Raw genomic sequence first — 19209 nt, forward strand, 5'->3', positions numbered from 1 at the left:
GCGGCGTGATGACGCACTATCCCCGCCTCCTGCCATTGCGGGGCAAACGAGCGGGTCCTTGCGGAAAGGGCTGGGACACCCCGAGGCTACTGTGGAGGTTGGAGCAGGGTAAGGGGGGGGGGCCTGGAGAGTGGCGTTCTCGTGGGGAGGGTCTGATGACGCGTTTAACGGTCGGTGTCCGCGTGGGCTCTGGGGTTGGTCTCTAGAACCGTCTGCAGTCGCCAGTGATTGCCCAGGGTCGGATGTGGCGGGCTGTTTTGGGGCCAAGCCCCTGCTCAGCCCTGAGGCGTGAGTGTCTTGCTGCAGCCTCCCCGGCTTGGTTTTGGGTCCCACTGAGCCCGGGTGCTGCAGCCGGCGTCTCCTTCTCGGTTCGCTACAGCGCGAGGATGCGACTGCGAGCACCGGAGGGCGCGGGCTGAGGAGGGAAGATTTCATCACAAATAGCTTTACTCATGGAAGTGTGGTGCCTCTTCACACTGCCGGCAGGCTGACCTGAAGCAGGAGCTGAGACAGCGGGGATTATGGGGCAAAATCTGCTTCCCGTCACCCGGACCCACACACCTCCCCCACCGCGGACTCTCCCGAGGAAGGCAGGGCCGGCGCGGATCTGAAGCGTGGTTTTTGCTTGTCCACTGCCAGCCCCTCAGCCCTGTGTGCTGTGTCCGTTGCGCTGAATAGAAAACTGAGTTTGGGGTGGGATTACCAGGCAAAACCCATCTCCGGTTACCCCCAGTCACCTACCGCCAGGGGACTCTCCCAAAGAAGTACAGGCAGGGTGCTACTGAACCCCAAGCTCGGTTTTTGCATGCCAGCCTGCCAACCAAGAGCCCCTGGGTCCTGTGTACTGTGTACGTTGTACCAAATAAAAAGCTGAGTTTGGGCTGTGATTACCGGACAGAAACCCCATTTCCTTAGCATGGCCTCTCACTCCCAGCTGCACTCCCCACCCCAGGTGCCCCTCACTCCCAATCCACAGGCTCCCCCACAGGCCCCTCACTGCCCCTGCCCCTGCCCCACCCAGCAGTGCTTGGGTCCCGGCTGCCACCTGTAGGAAGCTGTAGTTGTTGCAGCAAAGCAAAACACAGAGCCCACTCCCCTACTCCTTACCCCTTCCCCCTGACGATGCTGAAGTTTGTTCCTTATTCGTAGTTCCTTATTTCCAGTTCCTTTTTCAAAGCTAATCTAGACCGAAGAAAATTTAGTAATGACTTCCACATCCTAAAGAGAGAGAATTTCATAGCTACGCATATGTACTACTTAATATGTAAAATAATATCCCAAATCAAGTACAGAGCCCTAAATGGAAGCCAAATTAGGATGGGAGTATGGGGCAAAATACTTCTTGGGCCACCCCAGGTATCATGGTGATGCTATTGGGGGACTGTCCCAAAGAACCCTGACCACAGGCCTGCCTGGCCCAAACCACGATTTGGCCATGCCAGGCCGCTAACTAACAGCCCCCATGCCTACTATACTAAGTATAATGGCTTGAATAAGGAACAGGCTTTCAGGATGGGATTATGGCTAGAAATTCTGCTTGGCCCAGCCCAAAATCCAATTCCTTATTTGGGTCCAGATACTTAGCACTGTGTCTGGGGGGTGGTGTCAGTTGGCAACCTGGTCCGGCTAGACCGCATTTTGGGCCAGTCAAGTCTCTGTTCAGAGATGTTCAGAAGCATCCCCTGGTGGCACAGACACATGGTCTCCACTGCTCCAGAGTCACCACCACACCCCAGCACTGCGTCCAACATCCCTGCCATGTGCCGGCCCCACAATGGCCCTGTGGGAGGGAGGAGCAGCCCCGCACTGCCTCTTGCATGCCCAGTCCCCCCAAATAATATTTTCTCCCACCACCATTGCCAGAGAGAGACAACAACTCAAAGCTGGGTAGGCTCTTAGTTGGAAAATGGTGTCTTGCATTTATGTTATAATTTAAGATGTATACTGCAGGACTGGGTGTGGCTATGGGGGAAGTCTGGAGGTTAGGGAGGAGTGTCTGGTAGGGCACGCAGCATTAGGCAACCTGGCCTGGTATCAGGAAACCAGAGAACTCTGGGCTGGAGAGGCAAGTAGCCCAGCCTGGAGTCAGGGACCCTGAAGTCTGAGGGCTGGTTGGGAGTAGGAGACACAAATGCAGGGGCCAGGGGCTCAGAGTAGGAGACAGACACAGGGGCCCAGAGACTTAGAGAACTGACAAGGTTGAGACAGAGAGCTGGGCCCAAATCAGCAGGCCAGGACTAGAAGTCTGTAGCCAGAGGAAAGAGAGAATAAAGCCAAGAGGTCTGAGGACTCTACAAGGGACAGAACAGGGTACAGAGTAACTTTGGCAAGGCATGGGCATGGCTGTAGGGGCAGGAGGGGGCCATGAATTTAGTCTTTTAGGCATGTAGGGCTGGAGCAAGGGTAGACAACTTTTGTGGGCCAGAGTGCTGGAAAATACCACAATGCCTACCTTGGAAGGTGTTGGAGTGCCAGCATGATGCCAGAAAAACAAAATTAGGGGAAGGGGAGGGGTGGTACATGGCAGGACACACTGCATATTAGTATATTTAATAATCATAAATGTTGCCTTTGTTGTTGTGTACTTTTTTTGTTAAGCATGTTACAGAGAGACAGAGAGAAAGAGAGAGAAAAAAGAGAAATACAAGAAAGAGGAGAGAGAGAAAGAGGGAAAGAGAGAGAGAGAGGGAAAGGAGAGCAGAAAGAGAACCAGGCCCATACACATCCACACAGAGAACCACACACACGTACACACAGAAACCACATGAGCACAAACACAGAGAACCAGAACAGACACATGCGCACACATCCAGAACCAGACACATGTGCGCACACAACCAGAGGCATGGGTGCACAGAGCCAGGCTGCTAGGTCACCAGACAAAGTCCGACCCAACAATGCCCTGGGCCTGCCGGAGCCCTTGTGTTTCGCTGGGTATCCAGCCCCTGGGCTGCAGCATGGCTTATCAAGGCCCTGACCCAGAGCCTGCCCATCAGCCCAACCACCCACCCACCCACTCCACACAGCTAAGCCTGCAAAGGTGCAGTGCTCCTGGCAAGGGGCAGTGCCAGCCTCATCCTAGTAGGAAGGCTGGGCTTGGAGCGGGTGAGAGTCAGGCAGGCTCAGCTGCAAGCCCTGCTGCAAGCAGCCTGGGCTCCAAAGTTGGCAGCAGCTACTCAGAGCTGGGGATGGCTGCATCCAGGAGTCTGCAAACAGCTGCATGTGTGCCTTGGAGTAGACGGTGGGGGGGGCTTGAGGCAGCACAACCCCGGCCTCTCCCCTGCTGCTGGCACAGAGCTGATGACTGGGCTCCAGAGCCTGGAGCAGCTTATAGCCCGCCTGGGCTCTGGGCCACTGCAGCAGGCAGGCTGCAAACAGCTGTGCTGGACTCCACAGCTCTGGCATCAGCTCCATGCTGGCAGTGACTGAGTGCACACCTTGGAGCAGACCCAGAGCCCAGGCTGGGTACAAACAGCTGTGCCGGGCTCCAGAGCCCCACCATCAGCTCTGTGCTGGCAGTGGGGAGAGACTGGGGTTGTGTTGCCTCTGGCCCCTCCTCCACCGCCTGCTCTGAGGTGTGCATGCACGCACTGGTACAGAGCTGACGTGGGAGCCTGGCGCAGCTGTTTGCAGACTGCCTGCTGCACCCAGCCCCAGCTCTGGGTGGCTGCCTGGTGGTGGCATGCCAAGCAAAATGGCCTTGTGCGCCATGCTCAGCACGCGTGCCAGGGGTTGCTGACCTCTGGTTTAGAGGGAACGAGAGACTGAGACAAAAGACAGAAAAAGAGAGAGCACCTAGATTCACCTGCCATGGAGGACAGACTCCCCTCATCATTTTCCAAGTACAGGATGTGGCAGGCAAGGAAGCAGGACAGGATCATGGGAGGCAAGGGTGAGAGCCGGGGGGATTGAGGCAACCACTAGGAGGCATCACGACAACCGCCAGGTGCCACACCTGTTACATTGATGCATGTAAAGCCAGGAAGTCCGTGCCCAGAGGGACTCAGTTTCCCTATGAATGAGGAGACCCCTTAGGGCCAACAGAGGAAGAAAGAAGAAAATGAGGGGATTGCTAGCCTAGTGTGGAGTGTAGGTTGCAAGGTACAAGGTAGCATTATATTTTCAGGGACATGTTGTCAGTGGGAGGAAGTACTGAGGGCTTAAAATGTGGAGGGGGAGCAAACAGTACCAGTCAACCAAATACAAATTGAAATGGACACTGGCCAAAAGATTTTGTGATCAGGCTCAGGTGAGCTGAAACTTGTTAAATCAGATGGTTTGGTCACTATTACAATTAGACCAGGCAGTTAGAGAGCCATAGCAACAAAGTATGGATACAAAAAAATAAAATAAAAAACGTGGAAATGCAAGAGAGTGTAGGCTCAACTGTCTGCCCTAGGAAGGGAAAGAAAGGGCAACAGGGATAAGGAGAAAATGAATGCCAGGGCAGAGACTATAGTTCAACTACTAGAGTCCTAGATATTTTCAAACAAGCAGCCCAGCTAAATGGGATCTTAAAGTGGAGCATCAGAACAGCAAGCAAGCTGAGGCAGAAACATCCTTAAAACAGCATTTGCAAACAGGCAGTAAGGAAACAAATAATCAAGTTGAGGCATCTGATAGCTGCAGAGAAAAATAAAGAACTGAACAATGATTACTAGCAGAATAAAGCCACAAATGTGAAGCGAAACTGCAAATGATCTGAAGGGAAGTAGCAGATGCCACTTTTTACAGAATTGAGAAAGAGCTAGCTAAAAGGACTGAGACTCTTAGCTGTTCAGATGAGGGGAAGGAGACAGCCATAGGGATCCTGGAGCAGCAGATAGAAATCCAAAGTGAGTATTAGGCCAAGCTTCAGGAAGTAGTAATGGACTGGCAGGGAAAACGGGTGCAAAGTGAACAGCTTATCCACAGCATGGCAGGAAGAAGCTGCAAGTGCCCAAGCCCTGGTAGCAGAACTGATGCCAATAAGTTATATGTACCATCAACTTGACCAGGCCAATGTAGAACATCGATATCGCAAAGGGTGGGAACAGAGATAGAAAGGAATCAGTAACCCAAAGGAAGAGCTACCCCAATGTAAGATGGAATTAGCAGAGGCCCACACCTTTACAAAAGAGATGAGGGAACTACTCTTTAAACTCCAGTGCAGGATAATGACAAGTTGGCAATGGAGAACTAGGAACTTAATCAAGAGGCTAAGGCTGGAATAGCAAAAGGTAGAGACAGAAGCCCATCGTCTGAGAGAAACACACATGCCAGAACTACATACAGCCTTTCACACTTGTCATAGAAGGTGGAGGTGGTGAGCAAACAGTTGAAAAACTGGGAGAAATCTGGAAAGGATCCAGGGAAGTGGAGCCACAGCTCTACAAGGACCAGACCAGATAGGAGAAAGGAGAGAGATGCTAAAGGGGGTGGGGAGGGAGACCAGATCAAGAGAGAAAGCCAAGGTGAGAAAGCTCCTAGCAAGAACTGCATCCCAATGGTGGAGCCACAAATGGAGCAAGGGTTGACAGCACACATTGCAGGGATAGAGGGACAGGCTGCCGAGACAGTAACCCTGACTGCAGGAGCCACGTATGCCCAAGAGTTCCAGCCTTGGTTTCAGCTGCTACTGGATGGGCTCCAAAATGGAGAGGCGTTAGGCAGAGCTCTGACAGCCAATGACACTAGTGAAAAGGATACTGGAAGGGGGACTGCAGGAACAGTGAGAGAGAGAGCCCGCTATCAGTAGTGGCAGGTCATATCCTTGTAGACAGGAAGAAGAGTCCAGCTGAGGTGAAGAGGAAGATCAGGAAGAAACAGGTGGCTGAACCCCAAGGACAAAAGGTAGGCCCCCAGAGGGATTAGGGGTGGTCCGTAATGCAGGGTTCCTGGATTGAAATGTGGACTCCTCCCAGGGGAAATGGATCCCCTTTTGAAATAAGAAAGGGTATAGGACTTCTAAGGGGAAAATAAGAGACTTTTATTTTGGGGAGGACTCAAGCTGAGGTGAGGCAGAGAGGAGGCCTCACCAAACTAACAGGGGACTGGGAGTGCCACCTGAAGCACAAGGGGCCCAGTTAGTCCTTGTAGGCAAAGAACGACTTAAGATCCAGGGAGGTCCAATAAGGGAAGAAGGTCCACTGCATCCCAGAGCAGGCAGATTTTGGAAGCCATGTGAGCAGAGACTTTGAGTGTGGCAGACAAGAGAGTAGCCACCACAGGGAACCAGCCTTGGCATCTGGAAGAGCCAGAGAAGCAGCAGAGAGGTGATGACAAAGACAGGGGGGTGACACTCTGAAGGCTAGCTGCAAGGATACAGAAAATAGGAGGGCAAGAAAATGCTCACGGAAAGAGAGGCAAGTAAGTCAGAAGCTAGTCCAGTACAAGGTGGGAAAGAAATCCTACCCTAAGTCTGGAGGTAAGAGGTTGGAGACTCAGATTGGAAGGATTCTGAGTGGTAGAAGAGTGTTTAAGTATTCTCCCCAGTAATACGAACTGGTGGACTATTAAGAGTCAGTTAAAAGGGAAAACTGGAAGTGTTAAGTTTGTGAAACTGTACAAAGATGCTGGTGGGAGACCTAATGCCTGTGGGGGGTGTCAAGTGTAAAAATGAAGACTCACCCCAGAAAGTGCTAGGGGCCATAAATTAAGTGGAGCTCAGAAGGAGGACTTTGAGTTGGGGAAGAAATGAGGATGATCCAGAAGTCCTCTGGGGCTCAGTGAGTAAGATCCAGAACACCCCAACTTATTGGAAGTATCCAAGCCTGCCAAAGATGTGTTGTGTAGGGGCTGGTTGAAACAGAGCTGCTAGAGTAGGAGTCCAACCACCCACACCTGGTTTGGGGGTATGGGGATTGCAAGGCACCATTAGTGGCTGGATCCCTTTCTCTCCTTCCCAGCAAGAAAGAAAAGACAGGGGGATAGGTAATGTAGGGCCAGTGGGAATGAAAGAGAGAGCATCTAGACTCAGTTGCCTCTGGGGGCAGCAACCACTTGTCATTTTCCAACAAGACATGGCAGACAGGGAAGCAAGGCAAAACCAAGGGGAGGCAAGGGTGGGAGCCAGGTAGGATTTGAGGCAGCCACTAGGGGGAGGTCACAGCAACCCCCAAGTGCCACATCTGTTAAAGTTCCATTTACATAAGGTAAATATATATATCAGTAAAAAAATTGTAAATTATCAGTAAAAAAAAAATTGGGGGAGTTGGGAACTCTGGGGTCTAAGTATGCTCTCCATCTCTCCCACCCCCCATCTAAAGGAAAAGTTTAGCTTTTTCACTTGGCCTAAATAAATTTTGTGTGGGTTCATGTCTGTGTATTCAGGGGAACTGGGAATGTATGAGCAAAAAATAAAAAAAATGAAGATGATTGTTTGTAGGACATTGAGGAGAAGGTCATATAAAAGTGAGAATGATAAGATAGAAAGTAAATTGAAGTGAATATTGGCTCCTTAACTGAATGTGGAAAACGTACATATACACACTGCTAAAGGTGCTCTAAAAAACTACCCCCAATAAATGTTTCGTTAAAGCAACTGCATTAAACTAGCCTTGGGATTTCTGAGGCAATAATGTGTGCCCTCTGATTAAAACCAGCCTGTAACAGACAACCAATATTTATATCCCATTGATGGGTCACTGACAAAAGGTTTTACAATGACTTCTTTGCTAGAAATACATACTTCTTTACACAATTCTGAAAGAGATAACTGGGAGATATTATCTACACACTAAAAATCGGGTGCTCAGGATAACCGTTCAAACAAACTGGAGTCCTTTTCTTAGAGATACTCCAAAGTTCATCCAAAAGAAAATTACAGCAGGCTGGGCCTTGTTCTCCTTCATCTGAAATAGCTGAGAGTGATACCACTTCTGCTTTAAATAAAGGAGTGAAAACAACTATCATCATCATGATTTGCAATTTTGAAATCATACTCAAAAGTAGGAATAAAAAATATATCTTAAACCTAATATGTCCTATATATCAATTCTAGAAGATTTAATCAGTTCAAAATGAGCATCAATTGCAATTAAGTAAAGGGAGAAATGCTAAAACAGTTTAATATCAATATCAATATATATTGTCTTGATTTTTAGGCAACATTTAGATTAACTTCCCTGCGTTTTAACATAGTTAAGTAACACACTGCACTTAGCAAAATGTTGCAGTGTTTCAACTGTAGTTTTATTTATGGCACTCGAACAATGCAATCCTGTCAAATACTCACTAGTATTACTACAGTAAGCATCAAAATAAATGTGAATATTTTATTTATATATTATAGCCTGAGAAATAAAAATGTAAAGATAAATATCTGAGAGACAAGGCTTTCTTAGGGTGACTTTTTAGGTTAAATATCTTAATTTGACAATGCTGACATTTTCTGCTCCATTTTTAATTACTGATGTTTTATTTTTCCGGTTTTCCCACAAAACTGAAACACATTGCAGACAGCCCTGAATTAAGGCCGTTTCTTTTCTATTACATTGTAACTATTTCACACAATGTTAAGGGAGAGTTTTGTCCCATTATTGACACTTTAAAAGCGGATTCTGCTGAAGTCAGTAAAGACTTTTTATTGTTGTTGTCAAACTGGGGTTTCAACCCACTGACTTAATTCAGTCTGGGCACAGTAGGCCAGGGGAAACCTCAGTAGAGAAAATCCTGAGGTAAAAGTTACAGCTATCAAAGGAGACAAGGTTCTTTGGGTGAATCTGATATCTTTTATTAGACTAATTTAAATAGTTGGAAAACAATTATTAAGCAAGCTTTCGGGTTCAAAAACCCTTCATCAGGCTGAGGAAGTTTCAGCAGTTGGTGTGTGCTCTTCCTGGATGGAATGACAAGTAAAGGAGCCAGAGGCTGGGCTGGGCTGCATGCAAGACAGGTAGTCAGTGAAAATGTAGATTGAGGAGTCAATGGGTGAGAGAGAAGGGGGATGACTAGTGGAGAGATACTTAGGGAGTCGGATGTCAGGCAGGTTACAATGTGTCGTAAATCCAATGTCTATATTTAGTCCATGGTTTTTAGTATCCAGGAGGTTGATGAAGTGGAGTTCATAGGCTTGTCTCTGGGAAGTGTTTTGTAGGTTTCCTTTGAGGATCAGGACTGAGAGACAGGAGAGAGAGTGGTTTTCTTGTGAGAATGTGCCCCCGCAGGTAATTGAGTATTCCTGTCTTTGATAGATATCCGGTGTGCATTCATTCTGGTGCGCAGTTGTTGTTTGGTCTCTCCTACGTATTTTCCATCAGGGCATTTGGTGCATTGGATGAGAGAGATTACATTTCTGGAGGTGCAGCTGTAAGATCCGGGCATGCTTATGGCTCTGTTGTGGGGTGTAGTAATTGTGGTGGAGGTGGAGATGTGTTGGCAGGTTTTGCATTTCTTGTTGTGGCATGGTCGGGATCCTTTTGGTGTGTTCTGGGCTTGAGGAAGTTTGCTTCTGGTGATGAGGTTAGCGAGGTTTGGTGCTTGTTTGAAGGCTAGGATGGGTGGCTCTGGGAAGATCTTTTTAAGAGTAGGGTCTCTTTCTAGCATGGGTTGCAGTTGTTTGAGGATTTTCTGTACAGGTTTGAGGGAGGGGTGATATGTCATAACCAGCCGTGTGTGATTTGTGGGGAGTTTTCTTCTGTACTGCAGCAGTTCTTCACGTGGTATCCAGGTGGCTCTTTCAAACGTGTGATCTCTCTCTCTGGAGGAGTATCTTTGTTGGGTGAAAGCCTTTTTAAGATTGGTGAGGTGGCAATCCCAGGTGTTCTCTTTAGTGCAAATTCGGTGGTATCTGAGGGCTTGGCTGTATGTCACAGATTTTTAGGTGTGTTTAGGGTGATTGCTGGTTCTGTGCAGATATGTATGTTGGTCTGTGGGTTTCTTGTATAACGTGGTCTGTATTTTATCATTCTGGATACTGATCATTGCGTCTAAAAAGGAGATATTGGTGCTGGAGTATTCTAGAGAAAGTTGGATGGAGGGATGGCGATTGTTGAATTTCTGATGGAACTCAACCAGAGATTGCAGGTTTTCAGTCCAAATGATGAAGATGTCATCGATATATCTTAAGTATAACAAGGGTTTGATGGTGCAGTTCTTGAGGAAGTCTTCTTCCAGGTGGCTCATAAAAAGGTTGGGGCCATTTTGGTGCCCATAGCTGTTCCCATCATCTGGAGGAAGTGTTGATTATTAAAAGTGAGATTGTTGTGTGTGAGGATGAAGTGTACAAGGTCAGTAATATGTTTGGGTCTGTATTCTGAGTTGTAATCTTGTTCCTGTAGATGTGTAAGGCAGGCCTGGATGCCGTCCTGGTGTGGGATGTTGGTATATAGGCTGGTAATGTCCATGGTGGCTAGGAGTGTGTTGCTGGGAAGGTGGTCTATGTTTTTAAGTTTCCATAAAAAGTCCGTAGTGTCTTGTACAAAACTTGCTCCGTGGGTGACAAGCAGTTTTAGGATTGATTCAACAAAACCTGATATTTCCTCAGTTAGGGTCCCATGGTTGGATATGATAGGTCTGCCACGGTTCCCTTCTTTGTGGATTTTAGGGAACATGTAGAAAGTCCCTGGGTTAGGTAGTGGGGTGATCAAGGTCTGCAGTTTTTCTTGTAGTCTTGCTGGAAATGGTTTGATGGTATTGTTGAGTTTCTTGGTAAAAGAGGAGTAGGATCTTCTTGTAGTTCTTTTTAGTAGGTGGTGTCAGAGAGCTGTCTGTTGGCTTCCTTTATGTAGTCTTCATGGTTTAGGATGACTACGGCTCCTCCTTTATCTGTTGGTTTTATTACTATTTGGTGGTTAGATCTTAGAGATTCTATGGCCTTTTTCTCTGGTAGAGAGGTTGTTATGGTGGCGTGTGCTGCTGATTATTTCATTGTTCATTCTTTCCCTGAAGGAGTCAATGTAGTGGTTGAGGTTAGGGTTTCATCCACTGTGAGGTGTCCAATCTGGTTTTTTGCGGGGGAGGGGTTGGCATTGATCTTTTCCTGAATGTTGTCAGAGGATGAGTTATTGGGAGTGGGTTTGGTTTGGTTGTGGAAATATTCCTTGAGGCAGAGGAGGAGGTGTCAGAAGAATTCTTCTAGTTCTCCACATTGAAGTATTTTATTAGGGTATTTTTCTACCCTAATAAAATTAGGCCTTTCGAAAGGACAGATTTTTTCAGTTTTGGTAAGTGTGTGTGTGGAGAGATTGATAATATTTGTGGGTTGGTTGCTGCTTTCAGTTTTATCAAGTCTGAGGTTGGAATGTTGTAAGCTGTTGGTGTTGTTCCTCTGATGGTTGTGTTGTGGCTGGGGAACTTGTTCTTGGAGTAATTTGTTCCGTTTCTTCTTCTTGTGTAGGATGAATATTGTAGAAAGTTTTTCGTAGTCTCTTTGTATCCATTGTATATTGTTAGGGAAGATGATTGGATTTCTGTCTTTTAAGTTGTTGTAGTATGTGATGATTTCCTTCCTGAGTTGGTCTCTTTTGGAGTAGAGTAGGTGAAGTAGATGATTTCTAATTTTCTCTGAAGTTCTTCTGCATAGCTGTGAAGCATATTTGGAGTTGTGTGTAGTAGTCAGAGGATTGTAGATGTTTAGTCCTTGGGGAATGAAGTTGTGTTTCTTACAAAGGCTTAGAAAATATATGTTGCTATTGACAACCTACACGGCTATTCAAGGCACATATACAACCTAAAACAGCACCAACCCATGCTTTGTGCAGTCATGTTAGCCACATTCAGAGACATAATTGGCCAGCACTGCTCCCTGGGTAGCAGTGACGTACACTACAGTGGCTGGAGGTGGGGAACATAATCTCCCTGTTTTCCCACTCATACATGTCAAGCAGCCAAAAAAACCCACCAGTTTTCAGCAGCAAATAAGGAGGCGATGTCTGTCCAGGAAGTGTCCATCACCAACCATGCACAGCTGCTGCTTCTCTGCCCACCCCACTGCCACAGCCTTAGCAGTTGTTGCAGGGAAGGTACAGGGTTCTGGGACAGGGAGGGGGCAGGCAGGGTAATGCAGGGACAGGAGAGTAAGGTGCCCCCTGAGCTCCATTCTGGCCCCCTGCTTCCCTACTTTGGGTTTGTCAATGAAGTCAAACCCAGGAAGTACTCCACTTTTGAACCTATACAGAGCATGGGGGCTGATGTTTAATGCAGGTAGCAAAAAACTTGGCACAATATCACTACCCTAGGCAGAATAGAATTAAAGCTGGACTGCACATAAAAATGTGCCCAAGGCCTTATACTGCTAATGACTAAGAGAGATTCAGGCCCTGTTTGTCTACCTGTCATTATGTAACTGGCCACATTCCACCAATTATTCTAGATCTAGACCAGTGTCAATGTGCCTGGAAATGGGCTTTATATGGAAAAAGAGCAGAAAGGGTCATGTCATTTCATAAATGGTTTGCTAACATCTTGTTTGATGCCCAGCTGGATTAGATGATTGCTTGAGGCCCCTTCCAGTCTTACTTCTCTATGAAATGTGATACACAACATCTTGTTGCATACTTTTTGGTCTTTCCACAAAGTCAGCTTTCAGAAAGTTTAAAAAGAGAATAAGTGATGCAATACTTTCCTGTTGCAATTCAGCCATCTGGACAGCAGCATCAACAATTCAACTGTATTCACTTCATCTCCAAAAAAAGCCAACTGAAACAACGCTTCTCCTTGGTTTTCCTTGCTGCTCTTAAGAAACTTCTTTTGTTGTTTTCTGCATTAAAAAAAACTTCCCTTTCTTTCACAAAGTTCAGTGCTAATGTTGTAATATGAGAAATGTTAGTTTATTAAATCTGGAGATTTCTAAACTTGCATAGGCTCTTTCCCAATGATTTTTTGATTCTGCCACTGAACTTCCAATAGCAGAGGTGGAGGAAACAAAGTCAATAAGATTCTGTGCAGAATTGTATCAGCTAGTAGGATCAGAAGTGTTTTAATATAGCAACATGGGATAGGGGATTGCAACCGCAGCCCACTGACCTGGGGGTCTTCTCCCACTACGTGCCATGCCCTGGTAGTAGGGAGCCTCATCCATGCCATGGTTAGGTGGCAGAGAAGCGGTGTAAGCAGCTGGTGGCTAGCGCTGACCTACCTTGGATCCAAGCCAGGTCATTCTAGCCTGCTGCCACAAAAATTTATGAATCACCAACACAGGATCTTCATGGAATGGCAAAATCATGTGTACAGTAATAAATTACACGTTTATTGTAACACAACAGTGTTTCTTGTCCTCAAAGTAAGATTTTAACAAGTATATTAGTGACACTGTATTGTGAAATTTGCATCTTCCACCTTATCTACTACATGGAGATATGGATTAATTACTGTTGCTATTGTAGTTATGGGCAGAAGTAGACTTTTAAAAAGGGAGGTGCAGATGGTGAGGTGAGGTTTAAATCAGGGGTGGGCAAAATATGGCCTGTGGGCTGGATTCAGCCTGCCATCTGATTGTATCTGGCCCAGAGGTCAGCAGCTGCAAAATCATAGGATCCAGCCCGTAGGGAGTTGGCAGTTCTGGCTGCTGCATCATGCTGGGCAGACAGGCACATCCTGGCCCCATCCACAGCTTATACCAGCTCCTGTCTCACACACTAGAGGCAGCATCAGGTGCATGCTGTCATTGGCTGTGGATGCTGCCTGCAGGTTCCTGCTGAGGATCAGGGTGACTGCCTGGGACCACAACTGACACACTGATGCAGCAATGTTACCTGTGGATTTGGGAGAATATCTCAATCCCCAGCAAGAACTAGCCACCTGTGTCCGCAGCTGATGATGGTGCCCATCCTGGTTAGTGAAGGGTTCATGGGGAGCTCTAACTGCTCTATGGTAAGAAAACCAAAAGCAAACAACAAAACTTATAGGTATTTAGAATTCATTTTATAATTAATACAGACACTGGTATGCTTCCAAATAGCTTTTACACTGTAGATCGGGGTAGGCAACGTTTTTTGGCTGGAGTGCCAAAAAAACCACAGAGCAGGCCACCATACTGGGAACATCTTCTGGGTGATAGCTGCACAGATGGCCAGGAAGGGGGCACACATGGCAATAGTGCTGCACAAAGACCAACCCTGCAGCCATAGCCCACTGGCAGCTGGCTCAAAGGGGCAGATTTTGCAGTCTCTATCCAGGTCTGGCAGGTGTGCAGCAGGTCACAGCCAGGCAGCAGTCCCCACTGCCAGACTGCTACAGTGAATAGTGGGTGCTGTGAACTCTTAGGGTTGCTTCAGGTGGTCCAGCTAGCACATAAAAGGGTAAAATGTCATGGCACATACAACAAATAGACCAAATACAATGTGGGGAAGGGAGGACATACTAATGCAGAATACTATTTTATACTCATAAAAGCATCTACAAACTGGTAGATTACAGGTACACCTTATATTCTATAATAATAATAATAATAATAAAAGAAGAAGGAGGAAAGAAGAAAAAATAGAAGAGAGAAAGCATCCCCAAAAGGGGGGCAAATACTGCAAAAGGGGCTTTTTGCCATATGGAGGGGCTTCACACTGGAGTGGGGGGCAGGCAAAAAAGGTTTCTTGCTACGAATGTACCTGAGGGGGACACCGAACAGAGCCCCATGGGCTGCACCTACTGGTCCTCAAAGGCATCCAGGGAGCCAGTGGATGCCACCCACTGGTGTTCTGCCTGGAAACGTGTACAGACAAGTGAGAGGAAAGCGGCCCCAGTCTCCGGGTACCTTCCCAGCCAGACCCTCCTTCCTGGTCAGGTACAGGGCCCACTTGGCCAGGGCCAGAAGGTTGACCAGGAGGTCCTGGGACTTGGTGGGGTCACAAATGGGGTGACCAAAAAGGTGGGGAGTGAAATTCAAACAGAACCTCAGGAGGAGGTTCTGGAGGTGGAGAGGCTGCAGCCTGGCGCACTCGAGGGTCTCTGCCCGCAGAAGGGGCAAGAGACTGGTGTGTCTGTGAAGCTTGCCACATACATGCCTGTGGTGACGGCTCCATGGAAGAGCCATCAGCAGAGGTCCCCAGTGGCTCATAGGATGAGGGTGGAGTACAGACTCAGCCACTGGGGTGCCCCAGCCATGCCCTTGCTGAGCAAGCCCCACCATTTGGGGTCTGGGCAGGACAGAAGGGTGGCATAATGTATTGTATGGCCACAAGCTTGTAGAGGTGGCAGTGATGGATGGTGGAAAAGTGGACCAGTCTGGTGTCCTCCAGCTGGCTTAGGTGGTGGAGCAAGGAGTGCCGTGAGGCTAGGCGAGGCACTGGCCCCACGATAAACTCCGGTGGCTGGAGGACGTGGGGGGGCGGGGACCACCACTGCACAGGACCTGGTTGACAAGGGCAAAAGGTGTCAGGAGGTAGGGCAGATTGTACTTCCTGGACCAGATGGCAAGTTGCACGTCATGGGTCGACCCATGCACAAGGCCAGGGCAGTAGGGTCCACCCACTCCTCCCTATCGTAGTTCAGGAAGTCTCCGATATGGGCAGTCACTGAAGGGCCTGAAGGCAGAAAGTCAGGAGGCAAACCAGGCCCTGGCTGCCCTCCGACAAGGGGAAGCTCAGGACCTTTACAGCGATCCAGTGCCAGGATGGCCATAAAAACTCCAGTACCCGTCTCTGGAGCCCTGCCAGGACCTCAGGGGGCACAGGCAGGGTGTGTAAGCAGTGCCAGAACATGGACAGGACCAGCTGGTTCAGCACCGGCACTCTCCCACACAGGGAGAGACACCTCAGGAGCCTTGCCCACGCCCAGAGCTGCTCCACCACTTGTCTCCAGGTGGTGCCAGTTCTCCGGTGGGTAGGGGTCTGTGGGGGTCAGGCAGACCCACAAGCAGAGCAGCAAGCCTATGCTCCAGCAGATCCTGCAGAGCACAGGTGGGAGTGAGCCCACCTGCCACCCGTCACCCACCACCAGGCCAAAACTCTTCACTCAGTTGACCCATGCAAAGGAGGCCACCGAGTACCATGCCTGGCAGGCCTCCACCTGCACCAGTTCACCTGAGTCCTGGACTGTGAGTACATTGTCAGCACATGCTGACAGGATCAGCCATACCACCAGCTCCTGGAGCATCAACCCCACCATTCGCCTCTGTAGGAAGACGAGGAAGGGCTCCAGATCTAAGGCATACAGCTGGCCTGATAGCGGGCAGCCTTAATGCACCCCTATCCTGAATGGGATGGGCTCTGTCAGGGTCCAGTTGAGCTTGACCAAACACTCTGCAGAGGCATACAGCACCTGGAGAGCCTGCACAAAGTGGGTCCCAAAGCCAAAGGCCTGCAGCATGCCTGTGAGGTACCCAAGATCCACTCTATCAAATGCCTTCTCCTGGTTCAGGGACGGGAGGGTGAAAAACAGGCCCTCCTGGTGCGCTAGCTCTAGGAGGTCCCAAACCAGGTACAGGTTGTCGAAGATGGAACGTACGGGCACCATGTACATCTGGTCAGGATGGATCATGTCCATCAGCACAGACCGCAGGCCCAGTGACATGGCCTTTGCTACCACCTTGTAGTCTGTGCAGAGAAGGGAAACAGAACATCAGTTCCTCAGGTTGTGGGGATTCCCTTTCTTTGGCAGGAGGGTCAGCATGGGCCTCCAGTGCAACAGGGGGAGTTCCCCACTTCCCTTAGATTAGGTCCAGATTGCAGCAAAGTCCAGACCAAAGACATCCAAGAAAGCCTGGTAGAACTCTGCAGTCAGCCCATCAATGCCTGGCACCTTATTGCCAGGCATCAGGCAGAGGGGCTGAAAACTCAGCCGAAGTGAGAGGAGCCTCCAGCCGGTCCTGGTTACCCATGCTGACCTGTCAGTGTCCCTCCCACAGGGTATGACAGGCTTTGGTGTCAGTTGTATCCAGGGAGAAGAGCTCTTCATAGGAGGCCTGCGCACCAGTGCATCTCACCTGGATCCGTGAGGGGAGTACCATCACCCGCCAGAAGCCAGGTGATGTACTTCTTGGCCCCCTGCTCTAGGCAGGAAGATAACTGAACTTAGGTGACCCCAGTGAGGTGACGGTCCAGTCTCCTCTTGAAACCTCCAGGGTAGGTGACTGCACCACCTCTGGAGGGAGTTTCTTCCACAGTCTGGACACCCTGACTGAAGGAGTTTTTCCTGATATTAAGCCTGAAGCGGCCTTCCAGGAGTTTGTATCCATTGGTCCTGGTCTTCCCTAGACGGTGCCCTAGTGAACAGTTGTTTATCGAGCTCCTGATGCACTCCTCTGATATAGCAGTAAACAGCTATCAAGCATCTCTCAACCTTCTCTTTTTTAGGCTAAAGAGGCCCAGGTCCCTCACCCTTTTCTAGCATGGCTTGCCTTGCAAGTTCCTTATCATATGGGTGGCTCTTCTCTAGCCCCTTTCTAGCTTTTCCACATCCTTATCAAAGTGTGGTGCCCAGAACAGGATGCAGAACCCCAACCGTAGTCTCACCAGTGCCAAGTACAGTGGGATTATCACTTCCTTAGTTTTACACAAGATGCATCAGTTGATGCATGCCAAGGTGTTATTTGCCCTGCTGACCATTGCCTCACACCAATGGCTCATATTCATGTGATGGCCAGTTATTACCCCTAGGTCCCTTTTGGCCATGGTGCAAGTCAAGCTGTCACCACCGAGCCTGTATGTATGCTGAGGGTTGTTTGCTCCCAGATGGAGCAGCTTACACTTGGAAGTGTTAAACTTCATCTGGTTCCGGTCTGCCCAACTCTTGAGCCTGTCCAGGTCTGCCTGTATCTGCAACCTATCCAGATACAGCTGCAACTTCCCACTTGAGCCGCTCCCAGACTGCCTCCCTCTGCTGAGTGTGCCCCTGAGTGTAGCCGCGGCAAAAAAGCCAGATGTGCACCTTCCCCACATCCCACCATCTCCAAGCTGAGGGGAAAGCTGCCCATTGCTTCCACCAGGCTAACCAGAACTCCTGGAAGGCCTCCCTGAAGCCCACATTCTCCAGCAGACTGGGATTGAAATACCACTAGGCCAGCCCCGGACCCCCAGGCCCTAGTGTGGCCTGGGCCCAGATAAGGTGGTGATTGCTGAAAGGGGTCAGCCTGATGCCAGAGAAGTGGGCCCAGGCTAAGTGCAGCAAAGAGATATAAACCCAATCCAACTGGGAGTGGCATGCCTGCTCCTCCCCCACCGTCACATAGGTGAAGGCAGGATGGTCAGTAGGGTGACAGGCACACCAGATATCCACCAGGGAGTAGTCTATCAGGATCTCCCTGAGGATGCCCACGGTGGCCTGGTTCCACTCCCTGCCTGACTGGTCTCGCGCATCTCAGGTGACATTAAAGTCCCTGCCAAGGACCAGGCACTCGGGAGGGTTGAGGGTACCGATGTATGTGGCCACCTGGCAGAAGAAATCCGCCAACTCCAGGTCCCTCACAGGGGTGTACACATTCAGAAAGATCAGTACCAGCCCCTGCACCTGGACTGGAGGTGCAGCAGGCTGCCCAGCACCACCTCAACGTCCTGGAGAACCTCCAGCTGCAGGTCTGGGGAGAACAGGGTGACCACCCCGCAAGAGGTAGCCGAGAGACGACTAAAAAAGACCCTGCCTCCCCACTCCAGCCACCAAGTAGGCTCATCAGCTGGAGTCATCAGGATCTCCTGCAAGAATACTATGGGGTACCCTCCTTCCTGAAGGAAGGAGAGCACCCGACACTTCCCGAGACCCGTCCAGGCATAGATGTTGAGGGTCACGATCTTCTTAAATTTCATAGATATTAGGGCTGGAAACGACCTCAGAAGATCATTGGGCTCAGCCCCCTGCCCCAGGGGCAGAAAGTCAGCAGGCGTCATAGGATCCCAGCAAGATAAACATCCAAATTTCTCTTGAAGGTGTTCAAAGTAGGTGCTTGAACCACCTCTGACGGGAGTCTATTCCAGATCTTGGGGGCTCGGACTGTAAAGAAGTTCTTCCTTATGTCTAGCCTGAAACAGTCCTGAAGGAGTTTGTGACCATTTGACCTTGTCATCCCCTGGGGAGCTCTGGTTAACAGACGTTCCCCCAGGCCCTGGGGAGCACCCCTGATAAACCTTTAGGCGGCCGCCAGATCACCCCTGAGCCTGCACTTTTCCAGGCTGAAGAGTCCCATAGCTCTCAGCCTCATATCCTAAGGTCTGTTTTCCTGACCTCTGTTCACACGCGTGGCTCTTCTCTGGACTCTCTCAAGCTTCTCCACATCCTTTTTGAATTGTGGAGCCCAAAACCGGATGCCGTACTCCAGCTGCGGCCTCACCAAGGCCAAGTACAAGGGGAGAATGACGTCCTGGG

At 49.2% G+C, this 19209-nt stretch overlaps 1 long non-coding RNA gene across 1 annotated transcript in view; it reads left to right on the forward strand.

Moving 5' to 3' along the window:
* The first annotated feature begins 11 nt into the window (after positions 1–11).
* Positions 12–19209, forward strand: part of LOC109315508 — a 27363-nt gene continuing 8165 nt past the window's right edge. The window contains exon 1 of the long non-coding RNA XR_002102521.1: positions 12–108. This is a non-coding gene — a long non-coding RNA (uncharacterized LOC109315508). The remainder of the gene's footprint in view (positions 109–19209) is intronic.

Source organism: Crocodylus porosus, unplaced genomic scaffold, assembly GCF_001723895.1.
Source record: "Crocodylus porosus isolate Cpor-Errol unplaced genomic scaffold, CroPor_comp1, whole genome shotgun sequence".
NCBI classification, from domain to species: Eukaryota; Metazoa; Chordata; order Crocodylia; family Crocodylidae; genus Crocodylus; species Crocodylus porosus.